This window comes from Oncorhynchus mykiss, chromosome 10, assembly GCF_057628025.1.
Source record: "Oncorhynchus mykiss isolate SJ-2025 chromosome 10, ASM5762802v1, whole genome shotgun sequence".
In the NCBI taxonomy this organism is placed as follows: Eukaryota; Metazoa; Chordata; class Actinopteri; order Salmoniformes; family Salmonidae; genus Oncorhynchus; species Oncorhynchus mykiss.
In genome coordinates, this window is record NC_143031.1 from 45,547,501 (window position 1) to 45,570,635 (window position 23,135).

At 44.8% G+C, this 23,135-nt stretch overlaps 1 protein-coding gene across 2 annotated transcripts in view; it reads left to right on the forward strand.

The window, feature by feature from the left end:
* Positions 1-23,135, forward strand: part of LOC110534029 (neuronal migration protein doublecortin) — a 77,856-nt gene that overhangs the window by 34,283 nt on the left and 20,438 nt on the right. The window lies entirely within an intron of this gene.

The following is a 23,135-nucleotide window of genomic DNA, read 5'->3' on the forward strand; positions in this document are numbered from 1 at the left end:
TCCCAGAACAGGTGATTTCATTTTTTTTGCTTGCCTTTGGCCTATAACAGCGGGTTCCGGCAAATTGTCGATCCGATTCTTTGTGGCTTTCACTTCAGTCGTTTCAGTCTTTCTTTGAATCACATAATCATTCAAGGACACAATGAGTACGCTGCATCGCAGCCCGCTCGCTGTACAGTGCTCGTTATTGCATCAAGGTTCTGAGCTGCTGAGCCTGGCCATATGTCTTTTCAACTCATTTCCTACAAATAGGCACTGAGTGTACAAAACATTAAGAACACCTTAAGAACACCTTCCTAATATTGAGCTGCACCCCCTTTTGCCCTCAGAACAGCCTCAATTTGTCATGGCCTGGACTCTACAAGGTGTCAAAAGCATTCCAAAAGGATGCTGGCCAATGTTGACTCCAATGCTTCCCAAAGTTGTTTCAAGTTGGCTGGATGTCCTTTGGGTGGTGGACCATTCTTGATACACACAGGAAACTGTTGAGCGTGAAAAACCCAGCAGTGTTGCAGTTCTTGACACAAACCGGTGAAGCCTGGCACCTACTACCATACCCCGTTAAAAGACACTTAAATCTTTTGTCTTGCCCGTTCACCCTCTGAATGACACAAACACAATCCATGTCTCAATTGTCTCAAGGCTTAAAAATCCTTCTCTAACCTGTCTCCTCCCCGTCATCTCCACTGATTGAAGTGAACTTAACAGGTGACGTCAATAAGGCATCGTAGCTTTGACCCGGGTTCACCTGGTCAGTCTATGTCGTGGGAAGAGCAGGTGTTCTTAATGTTTTGTACACTCAAGTGCGTACGCTAATTGGAACTAATTGGAACTTAATTCAATCTCATACAATCTCATGTTCCCTGTACAAGGTCATGCTGCTATTGTCTTAGCACAGTAGGGACCCTCCCAGTTGGGCCAGTGAATCACAGTGGACATTCACAAGATTGTGTGATTTAGGTATGCTTCACGTTTGAAACGTTCCCAGGTTGATCACGTCAAAAGCCTTTCTCTGGTGATTCTAATGGTTTTCCTGTCTGCATGCTCCTCCGTTCAGGGGCTGTTTGGCAAGGCATGCTAGAGGAGGCGGTTGTCATGGCAATTTACTCCGCAGTGATGGACTCGCTATCCGTGGCAAATGGCTGCGTCAGCATAATATGCTGAGCGCGCTCTTTACATTCTGTACATGCTGCCCTCGCTACCTACAGGAGCTCCTCCTCACCCCCCTGTCCCCCCTGTCCCCCCCCCCTCCATGTGACCCAGCCCGCTGGTACAGGATTTGAGCGAGAGAGAAATGGATGAGCGGACCAAGGGGCGTGGCTCACGTTATAATGCATCCTGACTGAGCAGACATTGCAGCAGTCATCCGGTGCATAGCCCGACCCCCCCATATCTAGCCCGCATCAACAAGTGACCACAACCTGGGGCGGATGAGCAGAATAAATCCAATAACAGCAGAGCCACATCCGTCAGAGTCACATGGCCAGCCTGACCATCTCCATGGAGATAGCATGGAGGCAGCAGTGTGTGCACGGTGGAACCACAGAAGCATTTGGGGCCCATTAGTGGCATCACGGCTGTGATGTATGACCCTGGGGGCCTCCGGGAGCATCAGGCACCAGCTGGCCCCCAGGACTTTGAAGATCTGGCTGCCCCTTCTGTTTGACTGCTACCCTCAACACCGTTGAAAGCACCAAGCATGGGCCAATCGGAGATCTGTTACAGGGTGATTATGGGCTTTTACAGGCAGGGATCTCCTCATTTAACAGTTTGCTGGTGGGTGCTTAAGGAAGAAAGGTTCATGGTGATGTTGTATCATCTGACCAGTGGACAGATAGTAATGATAATGTAATGATTTGAGCATGGTTTGTTTCTCCTTAGGACCTACGTGTCCTTCTTAGGACCTACGTGTCCTTCTTAGGACCTACGCGTCCTTATATGGAAGAGGCGAGCAGCACGGAAATCAGGAAATCTCCTCTAGACTTTTTCGATTTGATAGATAACACAGTTAGGAAAAAAATAATGCTTTACGCAAGTTAGGGCAGAATAGGCTAGAAGTCTCATGACCTGGGAAACTCCCCCACCCCCCCCCCCCCCCCCCCCCCAGGTTCTGGATCCTCAGTCAGCTTTATCCGATTACAAGCTGACAAAAAGAGAAGGTCCAATATCCACCTCAATGCTCCCTGAACAGTGATTATTCTGTGTGCGCGTGTGTGTGTGTGTGTGTGTGTGTGTGTGTGTGTGTGTGTGTGTGTGTGTGTGTGTGTGTGTGTGTGTGTGTGTGTGTGTGTGTGTGTGTGTGTGTGCGTGCGTGCGTGTGCGTGTGTGTGTGTGAGTGTGTGTGCCTGCGCACCTTTCTTTGTGTCAGCTGTCATTGCAGTAATGAATAATCTAGTGTGTTACACCAACATAAGGGCTCATATGTCTGATTGAGAGCGAAGTCATAGTAACCAGTGCTCACTTTCCCACTAAGTAGGGTGCTCTACTTAGAGTAGTTGGCCCAACTTTGCACACTGGGATCAGGGGAGAAACCGCCCAGAGAGCCGGCTAAAAAACATGGTTAATACGGCACTAAACCCACCACAACGAGCCTGTGAGCCGACCTCCAGTGGCACTTACCATTCCCCCCCAACAATATGAGGAGACTGAATCTGCTGATTAGCTGCATGCCAGGTTTTGCCCCCCTGCTCTGTTTACTGTCTGTTTGCTGAATGTACCCAGGCTTGTTTCTCTCATCCCTTACTCTAGTGGCCTTTCATTTCAAAAACCAACGCACTGTATCCATGTCGGAGCGTCCTTATTTTCCCCCGGATTTTCCCGTCGTTTGAATTGAATTGAGCTCACCGCTTATGGGAATTTCAGAATATGTTTGTCGTATTTACCGCAGAGTCCCCTCCCTTACAGTACACGTTGTAGCAATGCGCTGTCAACAGAGCTGGTAAACACTTTGATTCACCAAAGTTGTTGTCTCGATATTACTTGTCAGTGTCTTATTTGGAGACCTAGTTGACCTTTGTCATAGGTGTGCCACCCTTATTACAGAAGCGTCAAAAGATCCCATACGGTATGAAATAGTCATTAAGCCAGAGAACCGTTGTATTTACCTCTGACCTCAAAGTAACCTATGGTGTGTATGACCCGTGGAGCTTCCACAAAGTCATCATCTCTGCTTTGACGGTTTCTCATAACATTTCAGAACAGTGGCTAAGATAGAAACAGTATATTATGTGACGTGAGCCGCACACCCACGATGCTGCCTCTAAATCCTGCTAATCCTTCCCTTCCATGGGCCTGTCTTATCCCTAAACCCGCCAAACCCGCCGATTCACTTCCTCTTCTTCTCTGGCTTCGAAGCGCCGGTCGCACCAAAATATCACAGGCCTACTCGCCAGCTTCCCCTGGAAGATACACAAATGACTGCTGGGATAGATAAGGGCATTTATTATTCAAAAATAGGTCATTTCAGCTGGCTGTTTGGAGGGTTTATGGAGCAGAGAGCAGGTTGTAAAACAAGGTACACAGACTACCGTTCGGGGTCTCTTAGAAATATCCTTGTTTTCCCTGAAATATTACATGAAAAAAGTTGCAAAATGAATAGGAAATATAGTCAAGACGTTGACAAGATTATAAATCATGTTTTTTAATTGAAATAATAATTGTGTCCTTCAAACTTTGCTTTCGTCAAAGAATCCTCCATTTGCAGCTATTACAGCCTTGCAGACCTTTGGCATTCTAGTTATCAATTTGTTGAGGTAATCTGAAGAGATTTCACCCCATGCTTCCTGAAGCACCTCCCACAAGTTGGATTGGCTTGATGGGCACTTCTTTACGTACCATACGGTCAAGCTGCTCCCACAACAGCTCAATAGGGTTATAATAGATCCGGTGACTGTGCTGGCCACTCCATTACAGACAGAATACCAGCTGACTGCTTCTTCCATAAATAGTTATTGCATAGTTTGGAGCTGTGCTTTGGGTCATTGTGTCATTGGCTCCAATTAAGCGCCGGCCACAGGGTATGTCATGGCATTGCAAAATGGAGTGATAGTCTTCCTTCTTCAAGATCCCTTTTACCCCGTACAAATGTCCCACTTTATGTTAAGGTTATCATTTTCAACTTAAAAAGGTGCCACAAAGAACCTAAGTGTGTGACACACTGAAAAGAACTGTACAATGGTAAACATACAATAACAAAATATACAATACAAAAAATATACAATATACAACACCTGAAAACTTAGATTTGTTTGTCCATAACACTTTTTTTCCAGTCTTCCTCTGTCCAGTGTCTGTGTTATTTTGCCCATCTTAATCTTTTATTTTTATTGGCCAGTCTGAGATATGGCTTTTTCTTTGCAACTCTGACTAGAAGGCCATCATCCCGGAGTCGCCTCTTCACTTTTGACGTTGAGACTGGTGTTTTGCAGGTACTATTTAATGAAGCTGCCAGTTGAGGACTTATGAGGCATCTGTTACTCAAAGTAGACACTAATATACTTGTCCTCTTGCTCAGTTGTGCACCGGGGCCTCCCACTCCTTTTGCGCTGTTCTATGTAGGGAGTAGTACACAGCGTTGTACGAGATCTTCAGTTTCTTGGCAATTTCTCTCATGGAATAACCTTCATTTCTCAGAACAAGAATAGACTGACGAGTTTCAGAAGAAAGTTTTGTTTCTAGCCTGTAATCGAACCCACAAATGCTGATGCTCCAGATACTCAACTGCCAGTTGCCAGTTTTATTGCTTCTTTAATCAGAAAAACAGTTTTCAGCTGTGCTAACATAATTGCAAATGATCAACTTGGATTAGCTAACACAACGTGCCATTGGATCACAGGAGTAATGGTTGCTGATAATGGGCCTCTGTACGCCTATGTAGATATTCCATAAAAAATCTGCCGTTTCCAGCTACAACATTAACAATGTCTACACTGTATTTCTGATCAATTTGATGTTATTTTAATGGACAGAAAATGTGCTTTTCTTTCAAAAACAAAGACATTTCTAAGTGACCCCAAAGTTTTGAACGGTTGTGTATCTGTTCCATTGTGATAGGAGCCACCATCCTTTCATAGCTATATTTTCCCAAATATCCTAATATTGGGACACTACCTGTAAACTGATGATATATTTAAACAAATGCTATTGTAAAAAGTTAGTTTTGGTCAAAGTGTCCTGAATGCTGCTTTGCTGACACGCCTGAACCCTTCCCAAACTCTCCGGGACCAAAAATCTCTTTCAGTTGTCAGAGAGCTGACTGGTTTTCCCCCCCAGAGAAGGCTGATGTACAGTAATGTGAAATAATCTCTTTTTTAATGCCCGGGTCTGGATTAGGTTCTGACATTAAAACATGTATCAAAGACACATGGCATCAGAGGAGAAGTACACAGTGTTACTGACCACCTTATTGGACACCAGTCCTCCCCTTCAGTTGTTCCCTGATCTGTATTCTGTGCGGACATAAATGGGACATGGGATCAGTGTCATATGTTTTTTGCCCCCTGTAGTTGTATTGATTGAGTGCAGCAGGAAAATATGACATATCAATCAATATAGGCCTTTTATTTATTTAACCTTTATTTAACCAGGAAGGGCTCATTGAGATTAAAATATATTTTTCAAGAGCGCCCTTGTCACGACTCCCGCCGAAGTTGGCTCCCCCGCCTGTTCGGGTGGCGCTCGGCGGTCGTCGTCACCGGCCTACTAGCCGCCACCGATCCCTTTTTCTTTTCGGTTAGTTTTGTCTCATTTGTTACACCTGTTCCTATTTTGTGTGTGCTTGATTCTCCTCCCTATTTTAGCGTATGGAACCCGCCCCTTTGTTGTGCGGGATTATTTTGATGTTCACGTTGTATTCGTTGGTGTTGTTTGTGCTCTGGACCTTGTTACCCGTTGTTTTGGGTTGGTCAGTGTTTGCGCCCTGCGTGTTTGGGCATTTCATTTTGGCACTTTTACCCTGGGCCTCTCTGCTCTCTGCGCCTGATTCCTCGCTACACACCTAGCCAGCCGTGACAGCCCTGGCCAAGATAGGCAGCACCAAGTCATTACAAAACAATTACAGACAGACAACATGAAAAACTACAAGTAATCTAGTAAAAACCATTGAATTCACGAGAGTATAAAACAGCAAATTAAAAACATTGACAGGTCAGGGAATCAGCGAGAGAGAGAGAGAGAGAGAGAGACTATTCACATTGTTTTTCACCATCTTCATATTAACTTCGTCAGAGATCTGGAGGGATTACATCAATCTGTCTTTTTCTTTCGTAGTGCAGCAGATCTATTCCCAGAATAATCCCTGGCAAAGAAATTACCGGCGGAATAAGAAATTAATTTGCTCACAAAGCCTTTCCTTTCAATTAAAATAACTGAAACAAACGCGTTGATTAGGAGCCTAGTGTGATTTAGGCTGGTTGAGAAAGGTAGTAATCCATTCTGCTTAACTCTTCATTAAGGACTAAAGCACGTAGAGTATTACCTTTCACACAATCAATAGGAAAAAGTAGCACAGTGCTTTATCAACTGCACTCGGGCGGTGGTGAGGGAAATACAGTGTTTTGGGGAGGATAAAACTGTCCTGTTTTATGCAGGCTTCAGAGCCCACACTATCGATCCCGGTGAGGACTCTGCAGAGGGGGGCGTAGAGCGGGGGTTGGCCTCAGGGTTAGCGGAGCATGCTCAGGTACTGGTTCTGCCTGGAATCAGGCACAGGATTTATCCTCTCGCAGAGAGCTTAAACATTGTTGCATGTTCCAAACTGTTTGGCAAAGTATTCTTTTTGCCCATTTTCCCTATTATCGTTCGCATCTCTGATGCCATTTTATATTAACTCAGTTGGACGTTGTACAGTACATGCACATGTATGGTTTTGTAAAAAAAAAAACACAAAAAAACGAGTCGTATCTTTTCCACCTACATGCCAGCCCCGCCCACTGCCAGCCCCACCCACTGCTCCGCTTCTCCTCACCAGGGGGACGGTGCTCTGCTCCTCTTACCCCCGACACTCTCCTCTGAGAAAGCCTAGAGCGGCAGAAACAGCATGCACTCTGCTCTGCTGCAGCGTATATCCCATGTTCCAGGGGCTTTAATATTTCACATGGCTCTTGCTTTGTTTCGCGATATCATGGACCGTGTGTGCTGAGGCAGATCATATCATGAATCTGGAGATGTTGTTAAATTGCTCTTTGAAGAGCTGCCCAAAACGATTTAAGCATGGCTGCTTGGGTCTGTAGCTAGAAGATCCCTCTTTTGTCTCTCGTCGCACCTCGCCCCTCTCCTCCTGTAGAATACAGCAGCGGTGAGACGGCCTGCTGGTTGATCCTGTGCTGCGCACACAAACACAGTCCCGCGTACAGCTCCCGGCAGATCAATAGTATCACAGGCTTCCAATTAGCCAAATCAGTCTGTCCTCGCTGACCGAAATACCCAAGACAACTCCAACAAAGTTCTCTCAAAGTTTAGTGTTGTTCCTTTTGACTTATGCTAAGCGATTAGAGCTACGTATGTGTTTGTATAATAGTTTGATAGTATGATACATGTGGACGAGGGGCACTGGATGCATATGAAACAGCTGTGTCCTGTAATAAAAGCAGGCATGTATCTGACTGTCACCAACGGATTCTTCTGGGGAAATAGGAGCAGATCGCTGATAATGACTGTAATCAGTGACGGTTTAATCGTTGATTCCAACGCGATGCTCTTTTGAGTCCTCATTAACATTCGCGGTGAGTCTCAAGTGTTGGTAAGACGAGTAAGATCCCTCCCATGTCTGTGCTCCTTCCTGATTACATTAGCCACCCATCTCACCTCTCAGCCAAAATGCAGTAATTGCTCTACTTTAGTCGTGCATGGAGATGAATTAACATGGTTGCCCGGGGCAACAGTAAGGATGGCGTCCAGGCAGAGAAGAGGTACCTCAGGGCTCATCATTTGTTCATTCATTCATTTCCGGGCCAAAAGAGATATGGGAATAAATGCATTCAAGACAAACCCCCGTGGCGGTTGTACAAGAAGATTCCAGAGTGGGGATTGGGGGGAATGCTTCCTGCTGCTTGTCAGATCTGGCACAAAAACCAAGGTCATAGTCAAGGAACTGGTGTTCAGCTATTATCTGGCATGAAATCCTAATGCTTTAGTCTGATGTCTGAAGTCTTTGTTTCTCAGAGGAAAATGGTAAGAAAGGTGGTTAACTATGTATTGATGTGTATAGATATATTGGAATTCTATACTGTGGCTAGGTGAATTTTTATTTGAAACCATTTGGTTCTGACTTATAATTAATAGTCCAATTAGGGACCTGTTTCTGTAGTACCTGTTTTTTTGAAATACAGCGCCCATTTTCAGCAGTCAAACCTGGAAGTGATACCCCTAGCTGCTATCTGCACAATTAGGCAGGCATATATTTTCTGTTGTTCTTATTGGCTTGCATAACATGAGTCCTATCACACCGACAAAAATCCACAACATTCAACCACGGAATGAGGATACACTGTCGGACGTTTGTGTCGTTCCTGCTACGGTATATGAGCTCTCTTCTTGGGGGTGATCTATAGCACCTTCTCTTAGCCGTGCCTCTAGCAACTTTGTGAAAAGGCTGTGAAAATGAATTCCTTAAAAGGCAACGCGTCTGGGCCTAGGACTAGGTAATTGGGTCATGTTACTCCACTATTTCTTTAGACTGGATATTGGAATGAAAACACATGTTTTTCACTGCCTGAGAGAAATGATAGCGTTTTTTCCATTGGCTCGAGGGCACTCTCCATTTTTTGTCGTTGTTGATAAAAGTAGTGTAGAGGAATACACACATTGACTTTAATACTTTACTCACTAATCCACTGCTATCAGATTGTAAAGCATCTGGGACTACGAGCCATTGTTTGGAATGGTGTCATTCAAGGAAAGAGCTTTGAATAATTCAGTTGCTGTAGTTGTGGGGTCCCTGCTTGGCTGCTGGTGCTGGTTGTGGTGGTAGTTTTGGGGGGCCATGTGGCCCTGACAGCTGGTAAAGCAAGGATTAGGGGTGGGCTCTGTGGGGCAGAGGGGCGGGGAGAACCTGGAGTGAGGGAGTGGCCAGGCTCTCAGCAGGACATTCTCTGTAGATCAGAGTGTTAGGGGGGCTAAAAACCCAGACACACTTAACTGTACTTCATATTGGCATAGACTATGCAGTGTAAATACTGTGGATACTGTACTGTGCTACAGAGCATACATGAAGTCTGTGTCGACACATTTAAATAAACATACATATGTATTGCATATAGAAGATGAATAGATGAATATTGGAACATCTCCAGAGTGAGTCTTGTGTCACCCCACCACTTGTCTGGATACTGTTGCTAGGTGACTCTAGATTACAAGGTGGCCTGACCTTTTCAGACATGATGCTCATCTTCTCCAATATGAATATCCCTCAAGCTGGAATGCCCTTTCTTAACTACAGCCATGGCTCTAAGGGACTGTGACATTTCACAATCCAGCTGCAGGTAAGGCCTCTAGACGTAGACGACGACTCTCAGAAAATATGGTTTGTTTACAGTCGCCTTGTCTTTTGTCGCGTCTGTCCCAAGACGTGTGAAGATGATCGTGTGTTTACGCTTTTGTCAGATTCAGTCACATTTGAATGTTGCCTCTAGTGTGTGTTTTCCAGATTCTCAGTATCCCCTTGTGTTCCAAAAAAACACACACAATAAATATGGGCCAATTTATTCCTCAAGGACACACTGAGTTTACGTTTGTTTGATCAACTCTATAAAGAGCGGCTAGATACAGCGGGCCACATGGGACCACATTGCTGTGAGGTAGACTCCTAGAGGAACGCATCCCCACCCCCATCCCAGCCCATCCTACCCCTCCAAACACTGCATCCCTTTCCAGTACTGGGAGAGAGTTGCCGGTGAGAGCAGGAGAGTGTGAGCTCTCTCACTTCCTCAACTTCCTCCTGATTTATGGAAATCACAGCTCAAACACCCTGTGAGTGGCAGCTGATAAGGATCCGTTTAGCATATGTCAGCTTCTCCTTGGCACCCCTGAGAGGCCGAGTACAGGACTAATCATTCTCCAGCTCGCAGCGTTTAACAGGGAGGGGATTAGAAGAAGGAGCTGCAGCAGCACGGGCTCTGTCTCTCTGGGCAGCCTCTGCTCAGCCTCACCTTCTGCTCAGCCTCACCCTCTGCTCAGCCTCTGCTCAGCCTCACCCTCTGCTCAGCCTCACCCTCTGCTCAGCCTCACCCTCTGCTCAGCCTCTGCTCAGCCTCACCCTCTGCTCAGCCTCTGCTCAGCCTCACCCTCTGCTCAGCCTCACCCTCTGCTCAGCCTCACCCTCTGCTCAGCCTCTGCTCAGCCTCACCCTCTGCTCAGCCTCTGCTCAGCCTCACCCTCTGCTCAGCCTCTGCCTCTGCTGTAACTAGTCTGCTTTCAAGATCCCAGTCAGTCACACTGCATAAAGGCTACAGTCAACAGACTCATTGTTGCCGATTCTCTTCCTTTGAAGAGGTTATTCGTTTTGTCTCAGACCAACGTTGGCACCTAGTGGAAGCCTTGCTGTCTCTGTCCTTGGCCAGGGCTTTCTGTTGGTCACTGGTTTCTGTTTAGGAAATACAGGGACGTTGATCATCAAGAATTAGAGACCTAGAACCTATCCCATTGCTTTGTTCTTTTCCTCTTTGTCTGGCTTCATAATGTAGATTCAGTAACCAAAATACAGCCTGCAAAATGCAGTGTGCCTCGTCTGCAGTCAGAGAACAACTGAATCACATGGTATTCTCTGAACGACAGGTCAGTATGGTGGAGGAATATGTCTATGTTGATCTAGGAAACTCCCCGGGGAAACAGCCAGGGGCCAGAACAGGACAAAAACTGATTCTAGTGCCATTATAACTGCTATTAATTTCCTCAAGCAGAAGTGCTGTATAGCATGCAGTGCATGGATCAATTGGTAGATTTGTGCTCATGTGCTACGCATATAGATGTCTTCTCATAGCATTACAATAGGAGCCTAGCTGTATGCTGTATAATAGGTTATAGTGAGACGTGTCGCTGGAATATTTAGACCTTATTTGTATGGGCCACATATCTACCAAACCGTTCATTGTAAAACGAGCATACATCCTCTGTCGCCGTAGCAACGGGGGAAGATGCAGTCCTATGCGTTCACCTTTCAGCTGTGTGTGTAGAAGCTGCTGCAGCGCTCTCCACTCGTAGATAAAAGGGTTCCCAAAAGGCTTCGTCAGCTGTCCCCATAGGAGAACCCTTTTCGGTTCCAAGTGGAAAGGGCTCTACATTGAACCCAAAAGTTTTTTTTTACCTGGAACCAAAAGGTTTCTACCTGGAACCAATAATGGTTCTTCAAAGGGTTCTCTTATGGGGACAGCCAACGAAGCCTTCTAGGTTATAGAGAGTGTATATAGAGTGTATATAGAGTGTGTATAGAGTGTGTATAGAGTGTGTATAGAGTGTATATAGAGTGTATATAGAGTGTATATAGAGTGTATATAGAGTGTGTATAGAGTGTATATAGAGTGTATATAGAGTGTATATAGAGTGTGTATAGAGTGTGTATAGAGTGTATATAGAGTGTATATAGAGTGTATATAGAGTGTGTATAGAGTGTATATAGAGTGTATATAGAGTGTGTATAGAGTGTATATAGAGTGTATATAGAGAAACATACAAATCAATATGAACACCTGCTCTTTCCATGACATAGACTGACCCGGTGAATCCAGGTGAAAGTGATGATCCCTTATTGATGTCACTTGTTAAATCCACCTCAATCAGTGTAGATGAAGGGGAGGAGACCGGTTAAAGGATGTTTAAGCTTTGAGACAATTGAGACATGGATTGCGTATGTGTGCCATTCAGAGAGTGAACGGGCAAGACAAAAGATTTAAGTGCATTTTAACTGGGTATGGTAGTAGGTGCCAGGCACACCGGTTTGAGTGTGTGAAGAACTGCAATGCTTCTGGGTTTTTCACACTCAACAGTTTCCTGTGTGTATCAAGAATTGTCCACCACACAAAGGACATCCAGCCAACTTGACTCAACTCTGGGAAGCATTGGAGTCAACATGGGCCAGCATCCCTGTGGAACGCTTTCAACACCTTGTAGAGTCCAAGCCCCGACGAATTGAGGCTGTTCTGAGGGCAAAAGGGGGTGCAGCTCAATATTAGGAAGGTGCTCTTCATGTTTGATACACTCAGTGTATACAGTAGTGTTTTGAACCTAACAACCAAACTGAAACACTATCACCTGATCTGTGATATAAAGGACTAGAGCTATTCTATGAACACCCCTGGGTGTGCCTCCACCAGTGGTATGTATTCATGGATGCCAAGGAATGCCAATTTTCCTTCAATTCACAAGAGGCTGAATGTATCTCACCGGAGAAAGCATCTGAGTGAGCGAAACAGCGCCCCTCTGTCTCTGTATGTGTAGCTCATTTATCTGATGCTGTCTGGTCCTGAAGAGTATAACATTGTTGCCTCCCATAGCATTGAATGCAAGGGAAGCCAGTGAGCATTTGGCCTCCCTTGATTAAAAAAAAAGTATAAAATAATAGCCAATCAGAGTTGAGCTATACTGAGTGAGCTCAAATGTGAATGGTCCTGGCACACCAAACCAAAGTGTCAAGGGAAGCGTGACTCCCATCAAATCGCATTGAGAGCATACGTCATAGACTGAAACAACTTGAATAGTTGCATCTTGTTGTGTTGTTGTCCTTTTGCTGGCTGGCTAAAATTGGACCTTTCCTAAATTAGCCATGGATGAAGATAGGGATTTGGACCTGTGGTTTTACTTAATTCTCCGTACTGGCCAATTATTATAACAGTGATTCTGATCCAACCATTAATTCATACATTGTTGTGCCCATGGACTGAGAGGATGCAAGTTCAGTATGTAGCTACATGTAGAAGGCTCATGTTAACTAGCTAACATTGCGCATGAAAGAAAGTTAGGCTAGTGAGCAGGCAGTTTAGCCAGGTAGCCTAGGACAACAAAACATAAAGGTGTGTACTGCATGACAGAGTGATAGACTGTTTCGTCAACATGAAAGAGAGGAGGATGGCATTGGTGTTTTTCTACAAGTAGGGTGAGTCAACATGTTTGTACTTGCACAAACGTGCACACACACACACACACACACACACACACACACACACACACACACAGAAATCAGAACCATGGACATCCACATCATATTTAGCTTACGTTGACCAAATTGTTTTGGTATCTTTTAGTTGTCACTGTATTAAACTAAGCAGAGGTGATTTGATGATGTTGAAGTTGAAATGGTGCTGGAATAGTGGAGGCAGCTCCTGTTTTCTTTGTGACTTGCGGTAACTCTCCGTGGTTCTAAATCAGTAGTTGTTTAGTGGTCCGAAAATGTCGGGAACATTAACTCGCTTGACAATGCTGTTTGTTACATGCAATATGCTTTGTGGACTTCACTGGACAGAGGTAGCTCTCCGGTTTTGTGATGAAACAAAGGTGTGGTGGAATTCATTTGCCACTGTGTCTTCTTCTTGTCTCAGTCTTAGGCCTATATATCACGGTGTCAAGGCATATAGTTTGAACTAACAGGCTATAGAGCAGACAACACAATTATCACAACACATACAGTGCCTTGCGAAAGTATTCGGCCCCCTTGAACTTTGCGACCTTTTGCCACATTTCAGGCTTCAAACATAAAGATATAAAACTGTATTTTTTTTGTGAAGAATCAACAACAAGTGGGACACAATCATGAAGTGGAACGACATTTATTGGATATTTCAAACTTTTTTAACAAATCAAAAACTGAAAAATTGGGCGTGCAAAATTATTCAGCCCCCTTAAGTTAATACTTTGTAGCGCCACCTTTTGCTGCGATTACAGCTGTAAGTCGCTTGGGGTATGTCTCTATCAGTTTTGCACATCGAGAGACTGAAATGTTTTCCCATTCCTCCTTGCAAAACAGCTCGAGCTCAGTGAGGTTGGATGGAGAGCATTTGTGAACAGCAGTTTTCAGTTCTTTCCACAGATTCACGATTGGATTCAGGTCTGGACTTTGACTTGGCCATTCTAACACCTGGATATGTTTATTTTTGAAACATTCCATTGTAGATTTTGCTTTATGTTATCGATCATTCTCTTGTTGGAAGTTGGTCTTTTGCAGACTCCATCAGGTTTTCTTCCAGAATGGTCCTGTATTTGGCTCCATCCATCTTCCCATCAATTTGAACCATCTTCCCTGTCCCTGCTGAAGAAAAGCAGGCCCAAACCATGATGCTGCCACCACCATGTTTGACAGTGGGGATGGTGTGTTCAGGGTGATGAGCTGTGTTGCTTTTACGCCAAACATAACGTTTTGCATTGTTGCCAAAAAGTTCAATTTTGGTTTCATCTGACCAGAGCACCTTCTTCCACATCTTTGGTGTGTCTCCCAGGTGGCTTGTGGCAAACATTAAACAACACTTTTTATGGATATCTTTAAGAAATGGCTTTCTTCTTGCCACTCTTCCATAAAGGGCAGATTTGTGCAATATACGACTGATTGTTGTCCTATGGACAGTCTCCCACCTCAGCTGTAGATCTCTGCAGTTCATCCAGAGTGATCATGGGCCTCTTGGCTGCATCTCTGATCAGTCTTCTCCTTGTATGAGCTGAAAGTTTAGAGGGACGGCCAGGTCTTGGTAGATTTGCAGTGGTCCGATACTCCTTCCATTTCAATATTATCGCTTGCACAGTGCTCCTTGGGATGTTTAAAGCGTGGGAAATCTTTTTGTATCCAAATCCGGCTTTAAACTTCTTCACAACAGTATCTCGGACCTGCCTGGTGTGTTCCTTGTTCTTCATGATGCTCTCTGCGCTTTTAACGGACCTCTGAGACTATCACAGTGCAGGTGCATTTATACGGAGACTTGATTACACACAGGTGGATTGTATTTATCATCATTAGTCATTTAGGTCAACATTGGATCATTCAGAGATCCTCACTGAACTTATGGAGAGAGTTTGCTGCACTGAAAGTAAAGGGGCTGAATAATTTTGCACGCCCAATTTTTCAGTTTTTGATTTGTTAAAAAAGTTTGAAATATCCAATAAATGTCTTTCCACTTCATGATTGTGTCCCACTTGTTGTTGATTCTTCACAAAAAAATACAGTTTTATATCTTTATGTTTGAAGCCTGAAATGTGGCAAAAGGTCGCAAAGTTCAAGGGGGCCGAATACTTTCGCAAGGCACTGTAGGTTGTAATATGGCTTTTTATTCTGGCTAACCCAGGGACTTTACCCATGCACCTCTACTGATCTCCATAGACCGGTTTATACGGTGAAACAATGGACCTGTAACAAGGCTGGCAAGCATGTGTGTGCTGTGCTGTGCTGTGCTGTGCTGTGCTGTGCTGTGCTGTGTATTACCTCGATCACCCCTCACTCACTATGGGAACTGTCCCAGGACACGCTTGGATAGGATTAGCCAAAAACACTATTTTCTCTCTATGATAATGAGAGCTGATGTTTGGATTACACACATTTTCAGGTGCCACAAGTCATTCACACAGCCAATCAGCGTGCTCGGATGTCGCTGTACCTCTACATCTCAATTAGTGGAGGCATCCTAGACTCCCTGTGTGCCCTCACCCCACCCTACCCCTCACAGAGGCATGGCAGTTGAAAGAGAGGGGGTGGAGGGGTACGGAACAGGGAGCTGTACCCAGGAGAGACGCATCGAGCTGGGATTAGCTCTAATGGGATTACGCTGGTACAGCCATTTTAGCCAGGCAGGTCGGGAGGGAGCAGGCAGGTTGGGATGACATCATCTCCTGTACTGTCTGCTGCTGTCTGCCACTGCATTCTGTCTCCATGGACCAATGGGGCAGAGGGTTGAGTGCCTGTTAAGACATATTGAAACAACATTTGACTCCAGTGAATCCGCTTAAGGGATATCCTTAGGTGATATTTCACCAAGTGGCCAGTTGTCTCTTAAGACTGAAGAAGATGCGTTGCTGCAATGTGAAGTCTGTGCCCAAGAGATGACCTGCTGAATTCTGGGAAGCCCTCCAGTAGTAAATGTCCTATGGTGTAACCTTGACTGGTCTGCATACTGAAGTCATTTGACTGGTCTGCATACTGAAGTCGCCTTGACTGCTGTAGTGGACATACTTTAGTGGTAGGGAGTGAGAATCTCTGTCCAAACCTCCAGACCGGAGATTAAATGGGATGGACAGACCGACACATACAGGACTGGGAAACTGTAGTCTCAGGCTCCCTGCACCGTGTGGAGCCTGTGTGTCTGTTTCCATGGTTACCCTGCTCATTGATTTTGTGTTTCCTGCTCAATGTTTTATGAGTGCAAGTGGTCTTAAAGCTCCAATGTGTTTCTAGATGAAGTGTAAATGTAATTATGGTAATGTGCCAGTTTGTAGATTGGGGCTGTCTGTCAGAAAGGTATATGGCTGTCTCCCCCCCCCCCCCCCCCAGTGAATCTCTCCAGTACTCCCCCATGCGTAGAGGAGAGGGGGGATGCAGGCACAGGCAGTATTGGTGCAGTGCTTCATCACTCAGAGAAAAAACACACACACACACACACACACACACACACACACACATACACACATGTTTGTTTTACTATCCTTGTGGGGACCAACAAATGTATTCCCATTCAAAATCCTATTTTCACTAACCCTACGCTTAATCCAAAACCCCTAACCCTAACCTTAATTCTTACCGTAACCCTAATTGCAACCCTAACCCAAAGCCTAACCCCTAAGCCTAAAATGGTATTTTTCCTTGTGAGGACTTCTGCTCCGCACAAGGATAGTAAAACCACACACACACACACACACACACACACACACACACACACACAGAGCTGCTGTATAACTCCTCCACTGTGTTCAATGTTAGGAGCAGTATCCAGACTTTCATATGGTCATACCGTCCTTCTCTCATCCTAGGATTTACGCTATTACCTGCTTAGTACACTAGGGGGTGCCAAAAAATGCAAGGTAGACCATTGGGTGTTTTCATGGAATTTTCATGGAGGCTGCTAGCTAAATATCCTAACGAGCGCAAAACAAAATATACGAATTGCAAAGACAGGCAATCCAGCTCATGAAGTTATACATATTGGAGCTACCGAATGTCATTTGTTTTGAGTTTGGACATTTACAAGCGAATGTGAACGAGAGGCATTGTGCAATTGAACAAAGTCTTGATGCATGCATGTGTGAAGAAACATCAGTATTGGCTCTGGAGCACCATGTGTACACGCTGTGTCTGTGTGGAGTCTGGAGTTGCTAGGGCAACAGGCCTGCCTGCTCTGCTCAGAGAAGAAATCTAAAGATAGCAGTGGCAGCTATATAGATAACTCATCCAAAGGGCTTTGACTTCTCAAACACAGCAGAAAGTTAACACAGTATGACGCCCCGTCACCTTATTAATTCAAATCAAATCAAAAATCAAATTTTATTTGTCACATGCGCCGAATACAACAGGTGTTGTTGTTACCGTGAAATGCTTACTTACGAGCCCTTAACCATTCAGCCACTTATTTAGATAAATAGCAAGTTAAACTTAATGCAGCATTTATCGTTTTATTACCCAGGAAAGAAAAAAAGCATAAGAAATATATTTGCTGCATTTTGTAACCGCAGATCTAAAATGCTTCTTATTGTAATTTCTGCTCGGCGTCAGACAAATGTTGTTCTTCAGTTGCACTTCTCCATTCGGATGAGAATTCACGTTAACAAATGTAGCTGGCTACATTCTTTCTATGATAAACATTAGAAATATGATGGTCATGCATAATTTTTCGCAAAAAACAATACTTTGCTGTTTTATTGTAAGCTCATGATCAATTCTGATCAATTTGATGTTATTTTAATGGACACAAAATGTGTTTTTCTATCAAAAACAAGGACATTTCTAAGTGACCCCAAACTTTTGAACGGTGGTGTATTTTCTGTGAAGGAAAACTATAGTGGCACGTCCCTGATCACTCTATTGAAGCAACAAAAAAAACAAACACTAAACATTCAATATAAAATGGGACCTCTGTCAATACAAGGTTGGACTCGCCTACTCCCGCTTTCTCCCGTTGTGCTATTTACAAACAAACACGTGACTGGCTCCACTGTTCTGGGGAACTACGGTAAGCATCATAATGGTGAAATGAAGAAAGCGATCTGCTTTATCTCCTAACATATTGCACACGCTGACTGCAGGTATTTCCTTAAAAAGTAGCTACAAATATGACAATTGATTGAAAAACTTCAAAGAAATATTTTCAACAGTGTTGACAGTGTTTTAAAACCATCCCGTGGCTATTTCCAAACACCCCGGTATACGGTAGGCTACAGGATTAACCCATTAAGTGCTAATTCACCCATCCCTCTAAAATGGAGGTCTTAAGTTACAGTGTTAGCTACTAATCCAACTGCACAGACCAATGATAGAGTAGGAAGAAGGGACTTGGGCCAATAGAAGAGTAAGTAAGGCTTGTCTGCAATTGCATGAACTCAGACATAATGCATTGCCATCAACCTGTCATCTCACATCATCAGTTTTAAACTTCCTTTCCTCTTTAGCTTCGATCCCTCCCTCTCTGAGTGGTGTGGTGATATGTCAGTACTGCCGCTGAGGACGGCTTTTGTGTGTTCCTCTATTCAGGCTACAGTCTCTGTCTTCTTTTTTTTAGATGGTGTCTGATATTGTTTGTTGGTGACCTAGCTCTAGACAGTCTCTGGCTCCAGCTCTGTGTGTGTGTCTACTGTGCTGGTGGCGAGTCTGACAGGCTCATCCACGTTTGAAGGTCACCCCCTCCTCCCTGGTCCATTTTTGCGGGGCGCTCTCTCTCCCATCCACTCAGATCACATCACATCACCACTGTCTGCTGCCCTGTCAGCAACAGCCTCATCCTACAGCGCTACTGTGCTCCTGAACCGTTCACTCTCACTGCTTGGCAATGCGACCCTTGCCCTGCAAGGAGAAAGCCCTAAGCAAAGCCATTAATATAGATGTAGAGATGTGATATCTGGAGAATCATCTCTCTCAGACCCACTATTATCCTTGGAATAGGAGGGTTTATGAACAGATTTAGCTGGATGTCAGGGTATATTTAGATATGATTTAGTATCAATGCATTTATACTACACCGTAAGTACAGACACAGCAGTTGGGATGTATTGACTTGAAAAAGGGGACAACTGCAATCTCTCTGGATAAGTACTTTAATAAGAGTCAAGAGAAAACAAAAGTATGGCTGAAATGACCCATATAGTATCTCCAAATAGATATTTGATCTTAGTGTAAGTAAGTGTACACCGTGTCTCTGATTGGCCCCTGTCCTCCTCATAAGTAGTGAGATGTGTTGGCTGGCTGGTCAGTGTAAACTGTGGTGTCTGCCTGGCTGACGGTTGTGATTGGTTGGCTGGTCAGTGTAAGCTGTGGTATCTGCAGGGCTGAGGGGTGACAGGAGTTGACAGAAAAGGGTCAGTGGCCCCACCTTACCTTGGCTAGCGTGACACAGGTCCTTATATGAGCTGGTGGAAGCCAGACCAATCAGGATTAACCTGGTATACAGGCATCTTGTCATTCTCTCTGCTGTCTCGGACCTGATCTGCTTCGACTCCCATCAACACCATCTCTCTCTTTCTATCGCTCTCTCGCTCTTTCTCTCTCTGTAAGACATCTTTAGCAAAACAGGATGGAGGACAGGTCAAGCAAGTGGGCAAAACTAGTTGTAGTGACGTCATAATGACCGTTTTTCCCAATGGGACGTCCGACCTGCTTTGGGTTAGTGCTATCTGGTACCCTTGAGACATCCCTAGCCTAAAACCTAACCCTAACTTTAAACCCTACCCCTACCCTTACCCTAACCTTAACGCCTACCTTTACCCTAACCATAACCCTTACCTAACCCTAACCTTAACCCTTACCCTTAACCATTTAACCATTCAACTTCAAAGGGGTAGGGACCTCCCAAGGATCCCAGATAGCAAGGACCCTGACTTTGTCCCCAGGTCCCCCTTCACTCCTGGTGCCTGTCCCTTTCCCTCTTCGAATGTTTCTCTCCCTCTACTACTGTCCCTGTCCCTCCTGAACCTTCCTAGGCCATGTGTGTCACAGTAACAGTGCTGTCAGATCAGACAGGCATCTTCATAATCAGGAGCTCTGCAGTCAATTAGCTCTATGCATTTGTCAGCACAAATCCACACACAGAGTGGCTGTCACACTGGATGACATGACAGTTCCTCTAGTGTAAAGCACACTGGTGTGCTGAGCGGGCTGTCAATAGCACTTTACAGCAGTGGCTGCACTCATGTCTGAGCACAGACATAAACATTCAGTTGTATTAGGTGATGAAGTAGTGCTTTTCAATAGTGAGACAGACTTACTTCCCTGGTGGTAATAGTAGTGCCTTATGACCTGATCTCTGGAAAGAAAAGGCTGACTATCTGGGCCTTCCTGTGGTTTGGAGTATTGTATTTCCATTACTGCAGCAACCCAGTAATACGCTTAATATGTTTTCTATTCATCCCACATCCACACACCACAGCTGGTTTCCAAGAGGCTTCTCGCTGGCTATGAGTTACAATGTTTTTCTCAGAAATGGATTCCTTCACAAAATAACAGTGTCCAGGATCTTATCGTGTCCAGGATCTTATCGTGTCCAGGATCTTATCGTGTCCAGGATCTTATCATGTCCAGGATCTTATCGTGTCCAGGATCTTATCGTGTCCAGGATCTTATCGTGTCCAGGATCTTATCGTGTCCAGTATCTTATCATGTCCAGGATCTTATCATGTCCAGGATCTTATCGTGTCCAGGATCTTATCATGTCCAGGATCTTATCATGTCCAGGATCTTATCATGTCCAGGATCTTATCATGTCCAGGATCTTATCGTGTCCAGGATCTTATCATGTCCAGGATCTTATCGTGTCCAGGATCTTATCGTGTCCAGGATCTTATCGTGTCCAGGATCTTATCATGTCCAGGATCTTATCGTGTCCAGGATCTTATCGTGTCCAGGATCTTATAGTGTCCAGGATCTTATCGTGTCCAGGATCTTATCGTGTCCAGTATCTTATCGTGTCCAGGATCTTATCATGTCCAGGATCTTATCATGTCCAGGATCTTATCATGTCCAGGATCTTATCATGTCCAGGATCTTATCGTGTCCAGGATCTTATCATGTCCAGGATCTTATCGTGTCCAGGATCTTATCGTGTCCAGTATCTTATCATGTCCAGGATTTTATCATGTCCAGGATCTTATCGTGTCCAGGATCATAAAGTGGTATATGAAAAGCTGAGTTTCTACAGACCATTATATTTTCACTAAATGTTTCTCAGTCTTCTAAGCAGTTCTACAGTATCGCTCCTTTCTTCAGTCTGTTGTATTGTCATCACTCTAATGACCTCTGCCTCGTCCTGACCCTAAACAAAAGCATGGGGGTTGGGTGTGGGGGATGGACAGAGAGAGACTGTTATGAACCATAGTCAAGTTTGGCCTCCCTCATAGGGCCCTGTGTCCTGCTTAGCCCCCTCGGCCCCCATCATTAGCAGTGTAGCTGGGGAGCCCAGCCAGCCTTGATGGGCTGTTGTCATCAGAGGGATTGACACACAGACCCCCCAGAGACCACCAAAGACTTCATTTACATCCCCTCTCCATTAGCACCACCTAGAGATGTGGTGGGGGCTGGGTGGAGGGCTGGCATACCCCATCACGCTTCACATCTGACACATGATTGACAGCCCGAGAGGCATCCTTAAAATGTCCCCATTATAGCTACATTCCTGCTAAATTCCACATGGCAATTGTAGGATTGAAGATAATAAAAATAACAAAAACAAACATTTTACGCCCACAATATTGACTGTTTAATGATAAACTGAAAGACTGGGTGAGTTAATTAGTGGTCTACAATGAAAAAGCAATAATAATGGGATTATATATAGTAATTTCATCACTACCCTAGGGATATGTGCCACTCCTGCCCCCTGTCTATGGCCTGGACCCGTGGGACATGGAGGAGGTACAGCTGGCAGACGCCATACAGACCAGACACTCCTCCAGTAGCGACAAGCATCAAGGCAGCTGCTGGGGTGGGGTGCTCCAGAATTAGCATCAGCTCATAGTTTAGAAGTGTGTCACAAAGAAGGTTGTGATGTGATGTATCCTGGGTATTACCCTCCAGGTTCTGAACCTCGGGGGCGTGGCCTGGCCCCTTGGACGCCTGTCACCGGGAGACCAGAGAGGAAGACTGTGTTTTGAATGTGAGGCGGGGGAGGGCCTAATAAACCTGCTAGTTCCAGTAACAGGGCTTTTCTATTGGAGGGTCATGAGTGAAAGGTGGGTGTGGCCCGAGACATCTGTCCAGTAAGTAGCTTCTGACGTGAACAGCTGCAGTGAAGGGGATCAGACCCCTTAGAGGACTGGGTGAAACTGAGCTCTGTGATACACAATTATTAGTCATTATTAAAGACTCAGTAACGTTGGACCGTGTGTGATTGGGACATGTTTGGCTCTAGTAGCCATGCTAACGTGCCAAGAGTACTCAATACAACCAGCTTTCTTTCGTTGGCTGAATACAACCGATTGTGGGAGAGTTTTTGTCTGCTGTTGGACTCCAGCAAAGGCTGAAGGAGGTCTGACTCATTAGATGAAATCTTAGATAAGTTCACCTTTGTCTCCTTATACTAAAAATGTCCGTTCATCCTAATAATAGCTCTTTATGTAAAGTAGGATGTTGCAGTCGTATTATCTCCCGTGTCTTAGTCCTTTACCAGCCACAGATTTTTCTCGTCAACAACCATCTCTAATTTAAGCGGTATTAAACCCAGGATTTTAGATCATTCTACGAGCTAGCCCCACAGCTATTCACTAATCTCAAACCTCGCACAATCATGGGCAACGTTTTGTCGTGGTTGAATGCACGTGCATTATCTTTTTTAATTAACACACAGTCAGCATTTTAAAAGCAGTTTAGCGAACTTGAGAATGTTAATGCAGTATAAGACCCTCTTTGTGGGGCACACACTGGCTGCTGAATTTCTTTGCTCTATCTGTGTGTTGCTATTACTGTAATGCTGTTAGTGACATGATGTGACCTGGAGAAAAGTGCAGAGTCAAGGAGGTGGTAGTGCTGAGATATC